The sequence below is a fragment of the Cricetulus griseus genome, chromosome X, assembly GCF_003668045.3.
Source record: "Cricetulus griseus strain 17A/GY chromosome X, alternate assembly CriGri-PICRH-1.0, whole genome shotgun sequence".
In the NCBI taxonomy this organism is placed as follows: Eukaryota; Metazoa; Chordata; class Mammalia; order Rodentia; family Cricetidae; genus Cricetulus; species Cricetulus griseus.
Window position 1 is genome coordinate 86,633,901 of NC_048604.1, and position 14,972 is coordinate 86,648,872.

The following is a 14,972-nucleotide window of genomic DNA, read 5'->3' on the forward strand; positions in this document are numbered from 1 at the left end:
CTAATGTGTCTAATACTTATGTTTCCACAAACTCTAAGGATTCTTGTAAGTTCCAGGGAGCCGAATCAGATCCAAACAGGTCAGATTCACTCCAGGTAATATTCAATCTTTCCCTGGTCCCAAATTCCCTTCACTCATCTTGGGACACCTCGGGAACCCCTCCCTCATCTTACAATCTTCCCCTCAAATGACAGGACCTAAGAAAAAATTTTTTCTAAACTTAACCTTGTCTTCTGCTCTGTCAACATCTTGCCAGGTCTAAGAGGCGCCAGGGAGTTCCATACAGCCTGGACTACAATGAAACAACCAGCTTCCCCAGGACGTGGCAGCACCCCAACCTTCTCGGGTCCCCCAAAGATGGTCAACGCCCCCCATGTCAGCAGGAAGCAGTCTTAAGAAGTCGACGCCCTTATTCCTTAACCTGCCATGTCTAAACACCCCACCTTTTTTTAATAATAAGTAGAGGTGGGAATGAAAGGTTCAGGCATTATGCTGGCCTGCCCCTGTTACCTGGTGGAATCCACTCAGGCAATACCCTGGTCAGCCCAAGGTTCCATGGGAAAGAAGTCTGTACGCAGGTGCAGAGGACCCCTTTAAAAGATAGGCCCCTGCACCTTTCTCTCTCTCTCTCTGCCCCTTTACGCTCGCGCTCTCTCTTTCTCTCCCCCTGTTCCTGCTCTCTGTCCCCTCCCTCTGTTTCCCCGCTCTGTCTCTCTATGGCGACCGGCCATGGCGGTCAGCCATTACCCTGTTCCTCTTCTTAGTCTACCCATTCTGCCTTATAATAAACTTATAGTCAATATGTCCATCTCAATATTTCTCTTTTCTTCTTTTTAAACAAAAGAATAACAGCTATTACTCATACAACCATAAATGTACTGTAAATTTAGCAAAAGTAGTAATGTCCTTTGGGTTTTTATCCTTTTAGTATCTCGTTTGAATATGGTAACCATTGATATTATCTTAATTGATGTTAAAGAAATTGAAAGAAAGCACAAACATCCACACAAACATTGTTAACATACTATAACAGAAGCACTCATGTCAAGTTTATTTCGCATTTTTGTAACTGGCCATGTGTCCTTAGATGGTATGTATAACTACCTTCCTCTACTACCTATTTTGCATTTGCTCCATTCTCTGTAAGCATGTCAGCAGGTCTTGGATCTTTTCCTGGGGTAATGACCCATACCATCATTCTTGGTGGGACGGTGCCCTTGGCCATTCTGCCTGGATTAGGCTGTTGCAGCTTCCAATTAACTGTAATCACAGGACAAAGACAGACTAAAGGATCTCCTACATTCCAGACATAGTCCTTCTTATCTCCATTGTAGAGAGGCAATCCCATTTTCCCATTGTAGTCTGGATCTATCATACCTCTTAACACTTTTACTCCTTTCTTACCCTGTTGGTTTAAAACCATTAGAAACCTAAAGTGAACAAAAGGAAGTCTGAGCTTCCAGTCCAATGAAATGACTGATGTGGTTCCTGGCATAAGTACTCCCCACTCTGAAACAAAACTGTCTAGGTCAGCAGAATTCAGGATTGCAGGAACACTAAACTAAAACATTCTTAGTGGGTCACTAGGGATGATAGTGAAACTATTCCCTTTTCCACCATTTGATTATGGATCTGTGGATTCTGGCTATGGGAGAAACAGTACCATATACTCAGTGCAGTTTCAAAGCATTAAACTGCCTTCTGGAGAATCTTGCCCCAGCCTGCAATGCTGCTGCCACCTAACTGATGCTGTAACTTGGACTTCAAAAGGACATTCCATCTTTCTTTCAGGCCAGCTGTTTTAGAATGGTGGGGAACATGTTAAGACCAGTAGATCCATGATTGTGTGTCTACTGTCACACTTGTCTGTCTGTGAAATGATGTCCTTGGTGTTATTCTTTTGTTTAAGCTGCAGCTGCTGATATAAAGAAAGGAGCAACAGATGAACAACCCATGCAGAGTTTATTTACCTGAAGGTGGTTGGGGAGATGGGGCTGGGTTGTCAGCCAACCTGAGAGGAGCCAAAGAGAGAGAGAAAGAAAATAGAAGGCTGGATCTTTTAAAGGAAAGGTTGCACGTGTGCACTGGGGTTTCGCACAGGCATAGAGTCCTTACCCAGGACGCAATGCATGGCAGGTGATATGGTGATGACTTAGCAAGTTTTCCTGTGTGTGCCCCACCTGTCATTGGGGGCCGGGATCACCCAGGTGTATTGTTCTTACAATCCCGGCTGTTGTTTATTATAAAAGTTGGAGAATTGGGCGTGGCAGGTTAGGGAAGTAGGGATGAAGTAATCTCAAGGTTGCTTCCTGCTGACCTGGGGAGTTGACTGTCTTTGGGGGGAATCTGAGAAGGTTGGGGTACTGCCATGACCTGGGGTACATGGTTGTTTCATTGCAGTCCGGGCTGTATGGTACTCCCTGGAGTCTTTTAGACCTGGCAAGTTGTTCCCAGAGCAGAGGACAAGGTTGAGTTTAGAAAAAAATTTTCTTAGGTCCTGGTATTTGAGGGAAGATTGTAAGACAAGGGAGGAGTTCCCGAGGTGTCTAAAGATGAGGGAAGGGAATTTGGGATTGGTGAAAGGTTGAATATTACCTGGAGTGAATCTGACCTGTTTGGATCTGATTCGGCTCCCTGGAACTTATGAGAATCCTTAAAGTTTTTTGAAAACATAAAGATTAGACACACTAGATCATATCTAGGTGGTATGGGATCTTTCTGGTTACTTTTACCCAGAAAGCACAAACATTTGGTGGTCCTTGTTTTTTTAGATCCATGGCTTTTAGGCTGGCATTCCTGTAACAACAGCTAATCAGTTGGATTAAGAGTTTTAAGGAAGTGATTGTGGGATCCTTAGGAAATTGATGAGCAGGGTGTAATTAGAAGCAGAAGAGTTTATATCAGCCTTGTAGAAATTGAATCTTATTCTTCTGAAATGGGAGGCAAAGTAGATGATTTCGGTGTCCTCCAAAACTTAAGGGTACAGGGCCCTGTTGCAGAAACTGTGTATGAAGGGTGAATCTCAGGTGGAGAAGTAAAAGGCTTGAGGTCGGTTAAGTGAATCCAGTGGGGAAGGCCCTAAAGCTTAGCTGCTGTTGGAGTGACAAGAATTACTTTGAAAGGGCCCTTTCACTTAGGAGACAGGGGCAGGAGCTCTGCTCTGGAGGAGAAAGAAGTACTTGATCCCTGATATTAATTGGGTAGGTACAGAGGGTAGCACATGTTCGAGGTAGAGAGTGGTCAGCAAACACCCATAGGAGAATGGAGATCATGAAGTAAAGGTATAAGAAGGTGGTTAGGGAGAGGTGAGAGTTTAGGTGAGAGGCCAGGTGTTAGAGCTGGCTGCCCATACATGAGTTCAAAGGGTGAAGTGAAAAGCAGTTGTTTAGGGAGAGCCCTAAGCCTGAAAAGGGCCAGAGGCAGAAGTTTTACCCAGTCAAGGTGCAGCTCCTGTGACATTTTAACTAGAACAGTCTTTAAAGAACTGTTGTTCACTCTACCTTCCCTGAGGACTGGGGATGATATGGAATATGAAAATGCCAAGGAATGTTGAGAGCTTTAGACAGGGTTTGAGAGATCTTAGAGGTAAACTCAGGACCATTGTCTGATTGAAGAGAGGCTGGAATCCCAAACTGGGGAATAATTTCTCTGAGAAGGATGTCAGAGACTGTCTGAGCTTTCTTGTTATTAGTAGGAAAGGCCTCTACCCACCCTGAGAAAGTATCAATTAGTACCAGGAGGTATTTTACTCACTGACTGTGGGCATGTGGGATAAGTCAAGTTGCCAGTCAGTCCCTTGGAGAGAGTCCCTAGCCTGGTGGGTGGGGAAAAGGGAGTTACAATATCTGGAGTTGGCTGCAACCAGAAAGGTTCTGTATGCATTTCCCATGGGTGAGGCAAACAAAAATGGCAGTCCAGAAGTGGTGTCAGGGCCATGCCAGAAAGACACAGGAGTCTGATGGGGAGCTCAGCAGCCCTGATAACAAGGAGGACCCAGCAGTCCAAAACAAAACACATCTCTCCCGGAGCCGGGTGATAGACCTTACCTTTGGGAGATGTACCCAACAAGTGAAAGAAGATATACAAGAGGCAGTGATAGTTTTTAAGAAATTTAAGTCCTCAGAAGTAGGTTGGAGGTGAGCCTTGACAAACAGAGAAAGAGCCTTACTGTTAGGGTGGAAGAGCTGGTGTAAGTAGGACAGAATTTGTCTAATGTCAGGAGGTGGCTGTGAGGATGTGGGTTGTAGTGTATGGATTCCCTGTGGTAGGTGAGGTAGATCTGGGCCTTGGAGGGCTGCAGCCCTAGCTGCTTTATCAGCCCGGTTGTTGCCCCTAGAGATAATGGAGCTGTGAGTCTGATGTGACCGACAGTGAATAATTCCTATACCTTTGGGGAGGTGAGAGGCCTTTAGCATGGCCATAATATAACCTGAGTTATCTATGCATCCTCCTCTTCTAGTAAGTAGCCCACGTTCTTTCCAAATAGCTGCATGGGACAGTAGGATATGAAAAGCATATTTAGAGTCTGTGTAAACATTTAGAGAATGTCCCTGTGCCAATTGGAAGGCACAGGTGAGGGCTATTAATTCAGCCTGTTGGTTAGTAGTGTGGGCAGGGAGTGCCCGTGCTTCCACCACCCTGGTATCTGACACTATGCCATAGCCCGCTTTACGGGTCCCCTCATGTAAAAAGGAGATGCCATCTGTGTACCAGGTAAAGGTGGCCTGAGGTAGTGTGCCCTCCTATATGTGTGAAGGATGGGGCAATAGTTCCTCCAAGGTTTCAATGCAGGAATGAGCTGAACAACCGTTAGCATTAGGTTGAAGTAGAAGATTTGAGATATTAAGAGGTGGGCAAGATTGGAAAGTAAGCGTGGCATCTTCTACTAATGCCACCTGGAGGGAAAGAACTCTGGAAGGAGGTAGAGTTTGTAAGTCTTTGTAGGTTAGGAGATGAGACAAGTTGTGATGGGAGAAGACAATGATGTGTGACCTGAAGTTTAATTTCTTTGCCTCACGGATAAGGAGCTCAGCAGCTGCTAAAGCAAGTATGCAGGATGCCCATCCTTGAGCAGTTAGGTCTAGCTTCTTCGACAGATATGCTACAGGTGCAAAGGAAGGTCCTAACTGGTGACCTAGAAATCCAAGGGCAAATCCTTCTCTTTCTGTTACATAGAGGGAGAAAGGACGAGTTAAGTCTGGTAGATGAAGAGCACGGGCCTCCAGGAGAGCCTGTTTAAGTCTCTGAAAGGGCTTAGTAACAGGGTTAAGGAGAGGTTCATGTGGAGGTCCAACAGCCGCCTCATACAGGTGGCGGGCAAGGAGAGAGTAAGAGGGGATCCAGGAGCCAGCTATTCCTAAAAATGATAAAATCTCCTCTTTAGTAGAAGGAACTGCAAGAGACTCGATTAAGATTTTTTCTGTCTATAGTAATAGCTTTGTGGGTTGGGGTAATGGTTAGTCCCAAGTAGGTGACCTGAGGAGTAGACAATTGAACCTTAGAAGGTGAGACTCTGTAACCCCTGCTAGACAGGAAATTTAGGAGAGTGGAAGTGTCAGTCTGGCTAACTTCCAAAGAGGGGTTACAAAGTAAAATATCATCTACATACTGTATGAACTTAGATTTAGGGAAAGACAAAGAGAGCAGGTCAGAAGCCAGGGCCTGACCAAAAAGGTGTGGACTGTCCCGGAAGCCCTGAGGTAGGACAGTCCAGGTGAGCTGAATGGAAGTATGAGTTTTGGGACCAGTCCAGGTGAAAGCAAAGATGTTTTGAGACTGGGTATGTAGGGGTATAGAGAAAAAGGCATCCTTAAGGTCTAAAACTGAGTAGTGAGCTGTCCCTGGGGGAATAGTAGAGAGGAGTGTGTAAGGTTTAGAAACCACAGGATGGAGGGGCACTACTGCAGAGTTAATGAGCCGTAGGTCCTGAACCAGATGATAAGTCCCATTAGGATTTTACTGCCAGTATGGGGGGTGTTAAAGGGGGAGGAGGTAGGACGAAGCAACTTTTTTCTTAGGAGATCAGAAATAATAGGTTTAAGTCCCTTAAGGCTCTGGAGTGGGAGTGGGTACTGAACTTGAGCAACGTACCTCGAGGGCTCCTGTAACTGAATGACAATGGGGGGGTGGTCTCTAGCCACAGAAGGGTTTTGGGTGTCCCAGACCTTGGGGTCCACCTGAGAGGCTGGTAAATGAAATGACATACTGGAACCTGTAGGGTGAGTAGCTAGGAGGAGGAGGAGGGGAGCTGCTGACGAGTCTGGAGTCAGGCGAATGTGGGGTGTTGTAATCCCAGTTTGGTTCCTGCTCTGGGACAGCATCATTCTGGGACACACACAGTAGGGTATGCTGGCTGAGTTTGATGTATCTCATCTGTGTATGCCTTCGCATAATCCCAAACTCGCTTGCGCTCCTCAAGCAGTAAGTTGTTACTTAAAATCATGAAAATATCATGGAAAGTAAGACTATAAGACTGAGCAATGTACTGAAATTCCTTTATAAAGGCAGTTGGGTTAGCAGTATAAGATCCTAATCTGTGCTGAATCTGAGAGAGATCTGACAGTGGGAAGGGAACATGGACTCTGACCACGCCGTCCACACCGGCTACCTCACGCAAGGGGAGGACTGTGGCCAGATCGGCTTTGGCAGATCGAGATCCTGTTTGAGAGCGAGTAGTAGGAGGGGTCAAGTTGGAAGTCAGGGGTGGGTGTTTGGAAGAGGCTGAGTCAGAGGAAGGTGGAGCAGGAACAGTTGAAGCAGAAGAGATAGGAGTGTTACGATAAATCTTTCTGCCAAAAGTTTCCCGAGCCCTACTGCCACATGGGCCGTCTCTGCCAGCCGCCCGAGTTCTGCCCACCATTTGGATGGACAAAAATAATACAGAGACATATTAGGTACAAATGCTGCTTGGCCAATGACTAGGATTTCTCATCTGATAGCTCAGTCTTAATTATCTTAAATCTATATATTTTATAAGACTTATCTTATAGAGAATGCCTTTCACTGGCACCCTCTCTTGCCAGTGGCTCACATGGCGCCGCTGGAGCAGCTGAAGGCGAAAAGGGACACTTCTTTTTTCTCCATTCTTAAATATGAGTCTCCTTGCTATGTGACTTCCTGCATGGAACATCATTTCTCTGCTACATTTCCCAGAATCCTCTTTGACTCCTAGTCCTGTCTAACTTGCTGTCTCATTGGGCAAACAGTATTTTATCCAATAATCAATAAGATGAACATACACAGTACATTGCCCATCATAGGAGGGTCGACGGTCATAGTAGAGGCTTCAGAGGGCTTGGTTGGAGGTTGGAGGCCAACTGATGGAGGTTCGTTGGCTGGATCCAAGTCTGTAAGATTTACTTCGGGCTTAGATTCCATAACCGGAAGATTTTGGGATGAGGAGGGAGAGAGTGTGTGTTTAGCAGATAAATAGAAAAAAGCCTCTACATAGGGTAACTCCTTCCATTTTCCGGTTTGCTGACAGAAGTTAGATAATCCTGCAAAACTTCGGGGTCTAGACTTCCGTTTGGGGGCCAGTGAGACTGGTTCTCTAAGGAACACCTAGGCTATTTTTTAGTACTGACATATATGAGTCTGGATGCCTTAACAGACAGCATGAGATCTAAGGGTTTAAAAGACATCCCAGTGGAGTGGATGGGCTTATCTCCTTATTTGGTTTATTTTCCATGGGTGTACAAATTAAAAACTGGTAAAAGCCACTCTCCAAATGCCCGTTGGATCATGGGGGTACCAAAGGGGCTTAGCCCAATAGATAGACCCTGGGTCTGAATAGGGACTCAGCTGCCCCAAAGAACGGAAAGAAAACAGAAGAACCCAACAGTCTCACAGCGGCTAGCCACCGAGGGAGCAAGCAGCTACCGATGTGGCCACCAGTAGGAAATAAGCCAAGAGAGATTGTCGGCAAAGGGGGTTGACTGTGACCATGAAGACCATGGCCGGGTGCTCCCCTGCCTCCAAGAACACCAGAATGGTGCCGGACACTCAACGGTCACCCCTTTGGGTTCAGGGAGATGTTTACACCGACTGAAAGGGGTAGCCTTACCGAATAGGGTCTGGTGTTGTATGCAGAGTCCCAGCAAACCAGTGAGATGGAGTGGGGGTTGTTGATCCACACGTGTCTCCTTGCCTTCCCACATGCCTGCCAGTGGGCAGTAGGAGAACGTACAAGGAGAGAGCCTTTTCACGTCCAGGCGCCAAATGTTATTCTTTTGTTTAAGCTGCAGATACTGATATAAAGAAAGGAACAACAGATGAACAACCCACATGGAGTTTATTTACCTGAAAGGGGTTGGGTGGATGGGGCTAGGTTGTCAGCCAACATGAGAGGAGCCAAAGAGAGAGAGAAAGATGGAAGTTTGGACCTTTTAAAGGAAAGTTTGCACATGTGCACTGGGGTTTGCCCATGCGTAGAGTCCTCATGCAGGCTGTAATGCATGGCGGGTGACATGTCCATGACTTAGCAAGTTTTCCTGTGTGTGCCCTGCCTGTCTTTAGGGGGCGGGGTCACCCAAGTGTTTTGTTCTTACACTTGGACACAGACAATATTGTGTGGAACACCATGTCAGTGGACAAAGCACTCTGTACATCCACAGAGAATGGTTTTGGCAGAAGCATTACTTGTATTAAAGGCAAATTCATAACCAGAATATGTACATACTCCACTAAGGACAAAGTGCTCTCCTTTCAGCAGAGGAAGTTGTTCAGTGTAGTTAACTTGGCATCAGACTACTCTCTGGACATCTGGGTAATTATGTCATATCCTTGGCTCAGCAGCAGCTATAGCTCCATAAGCCTCAGTAATTGGAAGTCCATGTTGTTGAGCCCATGTGTAACTGCCATCTCTGCTACCATGGCCACTTTATTCATGGGCCCATTGGGCAATGAGAGGAATGGCTGGGGAAAGAGGCTGACTGTCCACAAAATGAATAATCTAATCTATTTTGATTATTGAACTCCTCCTCATCTGAAGTTACCTTTCATTTGATGAGCCTTTGAATAAGACAAAATATCTTCACATCCTTTGCCCATTTGGAGTGATCTATCCACATACTTATTTTTCAGATGTCTTTCTCACCAATTTTCCAGTCATATTCTTTCCAAGTCCCTGACCTTGCAGCCAATCCATTGGCTACTGCCCATGAGTTGGGAAACAAGTATACATCTGCCCATTTCTTCTTCAAAACTGCAATACCATGTGAACTACTTGAAGTTCTGTCACTAAATAATTTCATTCACCAGTATTTTTCAGGGCTTTCCCAGAAAGGAATTGTAATACTGCAATTTCCCACTTCTGGATATTGCCTGCATAACATGCAAACTATCAGTAAAACAGGTGGCAGTCTTCTCTTGCTCAGTTTACTGAATATAGGGAACACTCCAGGAGGCTATAGGTAATTTTTTTGGCAGCACATTGCATTGTAACAAGAGTAAAAGCATAGGCTATTGGGAAACTTCTTCATGTAACTTGTTTTTGCCTTTTGTACCTGTTTTGGCCTGATCAAGTATATAACACTTCCATTTGATAATATATTGCTGCTGGGTATATCTTGCTTTATGACTTTGGTCTATAACAACAAGTTTATGATCGGTAGCTCAGATTGCATGGTAATTTGAGGCCCAATCTCAAATATTGTTTCTACTAAAGCCAAATAGCAGTCTAAGAGCTGTCTTTCGAAGGAAAATATTTGTCTGAAAATGATGGTACAGTCATGTTTCAAAATTCCAAAGGTCTCTTCTGTGATTGACCTATAGGGGCCTATCAAAGGCCCCAAACTGCATCTCTGTCTTCCACTGACACCTCAATTACCATCAGTTTTGCTATGTTATATGGTTCAAGTTGTAGATCAGCATGCACAGCAGCCTGGACCTGTTGAAATACCTTCTCCTATTTCAGGCTACACACAAAGTGATCAGAATTCAAAGTTACTTGGAACATGGAATGGAGCAACATACCTAAGTGGTGAATGTGCTCTCAATCAGAATACACATAGGTCTACAAAGTGTTGTGCTTCTTTCTTGGTGGTTGTAAGAGACAGGTACAATAGCTTATCCTTCACTTTAAAAGGAATATCCCTGCATGCCCTACACCCCTGGACTCCTAAGAAATTTACTGAGGTAGAAGAGCTTTCAATTTTCACAGGATTTGTATCCCATCCTCTGATATGAATATGTGTTACCAATGAGTTCAAAGTGTTTGCCACATCCTGCTTATGTGTTCTAACTAGCATACTATTGTCAATATAGTGTAACAAGTGTGTTACTTTGTGGAAGAGAGATGAACAAGATACCTTCCACCAAAATTATTACACAGGGCAGGAGAATTAATATATCCTTAAGGTAAAACAATAAAGGTTTATTGATAGCCTTTCCAACTGAAAGCAAATTGCTTCTTGTGTTCCTCATGGACAGGGATAGAGAAAAAGGTATTTGTTGCTAGATCAATAGCTACATAATGTGTACCAAGTGATGTGTTGATTTGTTCAATTAGGGATACTACATCTGTTAGAGCAGCTGTAATCAGTTACTACCTTATTGTGTTTTTGATAGTCAACTGTCATTCTCCATGATCCATCTGTTTTCTACCACCACCCACATCCTTGAAAGTGGCACTAATTTATGCAATTTCTCCAGGAATTCCATAATGTTTTTGATTCAATCTTTGGCAAAGACAACACTTAGGCTTCCAGCTTCCATTTTACCTTTCCAACCATAATAGCCCTCATTCAAAAGGTCAGAGAACCAATGTGAGAATTCTACCAACATCTCAGTGTATCTATCCAAATTATACAATCTGAAACCTACAGGGTATACTGGATCTACTGTGAGTCAAACATCAGCCAAAACTCCCACCTGGCCTATCAAGCCACTACCTGGACCCAAAAGCCACAGAGTTTCTTGGGATTTATTGATATTAACATCAACTCAGAAGTAATATTCAACAGACCCTAGAAAGTCTGATTGTTTCCTTTTTCTCAGTATACAGTTACCCTTATAAAAGGTATTAGGTTCCTCTGGGGAAGAAGTGGAGCAAAACTAACTGTAAAACTTTTGGGTGTCTTATCAAGGTTGTTCCTGAGGCAAACCTGATCACTGCTTCATTCAATTGGTCTGATTCTACACATTGGTTAAAATCTGGGAATTGATTCAGTGGCCAAGTTGGCCTTTTGCCATGATCCAGTATACCCCTTTTTTTCATTTGTTTGAGAATTTTTCTGCTTAGACATGTCAAACAAAAATGCAATAGGCTTCTTATATATTTCATTCCTGGAAACACTTGGATTGATTAGCCAGTACCAAGAGTCCATAGGAGTCATGCCACTATAAAATTCAGTTTGCTTCTGCTGACCGCTATGGGTTAGGCCATTATAAATATTGGTTTGTCTATGCTTCACATTAAAATAATTACTATCACCTTAATATCTGGTAATTCAATGTTGACACATGGTCCCTGCTACCTTGGGCCCAATTAAACCCATTGCATTTAATTTGTCCAACTGTACAGCAGCATCTCTAACCTTAAGGTCTGATATAAGGAAAGGGGTGACAACAAAACTTTTAAATGTACTCATTCCCCTCTTGCCACTCTTCAACCTGTAGGGTCCATGAGAGGCATGTCTTCTAGACTTTCCCTTTGTGGAGGATTAGGCTTTACACTGTGTACCCACTGTAGCATTGCAATTTTCCTGAGCTTTAAAAATCTTTTCATCAACACTAAACAAAGTGATATTAGCCATCTCCAATTCCTTTTCAGCAGACCATCTTTGGATAAACACTTTAGCTAACCATTCAAACAACAACTTTAACAACTTTTTAATTAATTTATTTATTTTTATTTTATTTTTATTTGAATTACAAAAAAGATTGAATTACATGACAATCCCAGTTCCCTTCTCCTTCCCTTCCTCCCCTACTGCACCCCCCCAACTGAAATCCTACCTATCATATATCCTGTCTTCTAATCTACACCTGACTCAACCTTTCTGTTCCCTCATGACCTCTGCATCCTGCATTTTTGTTCCTTCTCATTCTCATAGCTCCCTCCCCCTCTTCCCTAGTTCTCAATTTGCTCAGGGGATGGTGACACTTTCTCCTTCTCCACTGGACAAAGTTTGTCTCTTTTAGGCTCCTCCTTGTTTACTAGTTTCTCTGGCAGTGAGGATTGTAGGCTGGTAATCCCTTACTCTGTGTCTAATATCCACATATGAGTGAGTACATATCATGTTTGTCTTTTTGTGATAGGGTTACCTCGATCAGAATGGTTTTCTCGAGTTCCATCCATTTTCCTGCAAATTTCAAGATTCCATTGTTTTTTTCTGCTGAGTAGTACTCCATTGTATAAATGTACCACATTTTCTCTATCCATTCTATGGTTGAGGGGCATCTAGGCTGCTTTCAGTTTCTGGCTATTACAAACAATTCTGCTATGAGCATCGTTGAGCAGATGGCTTTATTGTATGAATGTGCTTCTTTGGGCTATATGCCTAAGAGTGGAATTGCTGGATCTTGTGTTAGACTGATTCCCATTTTCTTGAGTAGTCACCATACTGATTTCCAAAATGGCTGTACAAGTTGACACTCCCACCAGCAGTGGAGGAGTGTTCCTCTTTCTCCACATCCTCTCCAGCATAAACTGTCTTTGGTGTTTTGGATTTTAGCCATTCTGACAGTAGTAAGATGGTACCTCAGAGTTGTTTTGATTTGCATTTCCCTGAAGGCCAAGGATGTTGAAACCTTTCTTATGTGTCTTTCAGCCATTTTAGATTCCTCAATTGAGAATTGTCTATTTAGTTCTGTACCCCATTTTTTCATTGGATTGTTTGGTGTCTTGGAGACTAACTTCTTGAGTTCTTTGTATATTTTGAAGATCAGCCCTCTGTCAGATGTGGGTTTGGTGAATATCTTTTCCCAGTCTGTCACTGATATTTTGTCTTGCTGACTGTGTTCTTTGCCTTACAGAAGCTGCTCAGTTTTAGGAAGTCCCATTTATTAATTCTTGATCTCAGTGTCTGTGCTACTGGTGTTATGTTCAGGAAGTGGTCCCCTGTACCAATTAATTCAAGGGTATTCCCCACTGTATCTTCTAATAGGTTCAGTGTGGCTGGGTTTATGTTGAGGTCTTTGATCTATTTCGACTTAAGTTTTATGCAGGGCTAAAGGCTTGGGTATATTTGTAGTCTACTACATGTTTGCATCCAGTTATGCCAGCACCATTTGTTGAAGATGTTCTTTTTGTAATTGCCACAAACAACATAAAATACCTTGGGGTAAAACTAACCAAAAAAGTGAAAGACATGTAAGTAAGGATTTTCATTCTCTAAAGAAAGAAATTAAAGAAAATACCAGAAAATGGAAAGATCTCCCATGCTCTTGGATAGGCAGGATCAACATAGTACAGATGACATTCTTGCCAAAAGCAATCTACAGATTCAATCCAACCCCCATCAAAATCCCAACACAGTTCTTCACTGACCTTGAAAGAACAATTATCAAGTTTATATGGAGAAACAAAAGACACAGGATAGCCAAAACAACCCTGTACAATAGAGGAACTTCTGGAGGCATCACCATCCTTGATTGCAAGCTCTATTACAGACCTATAGTCCTGAATACAGCTTGGTATTAACACAAAAGTAGACAGGTAGACCAATGGAATAGAGTTGAAAACCCTGATATTAACCCACACACCTACGAACACCTAATTTTTTTTTTTTTTTTTTTTAGTTTTTCGAGACAGGGTTTCTCTGTGGCTTTGGAGACTGTCCTGGAACTAGATCTTGTAGACCAGGCTGGTCTCGAACTCACAGAGATCGACCTGCGTCTGCCTCCCGAGTGCTGGGATTAAAGGCGTGCACCCCCACGCCCAGCCAAACACCTGATTTTTGACAAACAATCCAAATATAGAAGCTGACAACTTTTTTTTTAATTGCAAGTGTTTCCATATTAAATCTAGACTCTCTACCGAGAGGTCACACATCAATAAATTGAGCCAGATCTAATTTTATGTTCCTTCCACCATTATTCCACACCCTTAAAATACATTGTGATCATTATACATCAGACTTGAGCTTAAATGAATTAGCAAAATCATTAAGCTCTTTAGTAGTATAACATGCCTCCTTATGAACTGTACATTCCTGTCTTCTAGAAGCCTGCTTTGTCTTGAGTCTGATTATCAGTCTAGAGACAAGCATTGATGGGCCTTCAAGGAAAATAATATTGTCATGCCTGGCATTTATTTTTCAGAAATGTCACTATTGGTTTAGCAGATACTGAAGTATTAATTTACTTAGGAAAAGGTGATGTAGGAGTTTGAATGTAATTGGACCCCATAATCTCATAGGGGTACTGTTAGGAGGTGTGCATTTGTTAGAGTAGTTATGGCCTTGATGGAGGAAGTATGTTTCCTTGAGGTTTCCTAAGTGAAAAATACTGGCCAGTGTCTCAGTTGACTTTCAATTGCCTCTAAGATGTAGGACTCTCAGCTATTCATTCAGCACTACATTCCAACATGCTCCCCACCATGATGATAATGAAGTGAACCTCTGAAAATGTAAGCAAGCACACTCAATTAAATCTTAATCTTATAAGAGTTGTGAAGCTCATGTAGTCTTCACAGGAAAGAAAAAGTTAACTGATAGAGATGTTGGTATCAGGTACTGGGGTACTGCTGTGATAGGACTGATCATGTTTGTGTTTAGAAGCATTTGACCTTTGTGACTTGCCGTTATGAAAGCAGTGGAATGCTTTAAGTCCTGCTTAATGGATCATGCTAGTAGGGGCATGGGAGGCAGAGTAGAAGCACACTCAAGAAGATACAGAGGAGAAGAATGATAGTATGCTGCCTAAAGATTATTCTTGTGATATTTTTGTAAAGATGGTAGCTGCCTTTTACCCTTCTCTGAAGAATCTGTCTGAGGCTAAAGTGAAGAATTTTGGATTAATCACATTTTTGA

The 14,972-nt window shown here is 43.0% G+C and overlaps 1 pseudogene; it reads right to left on the reverse strand.

Moving 5' to 3' along the window:
• Positions 1-1,117: 1,117 nt before the first annotated feature.
• Positions 1,118-14,972, reverse strand: part of LOC113837652 — a 38,754-nt pseudogene continuing 24,899 nt past the window's right edge.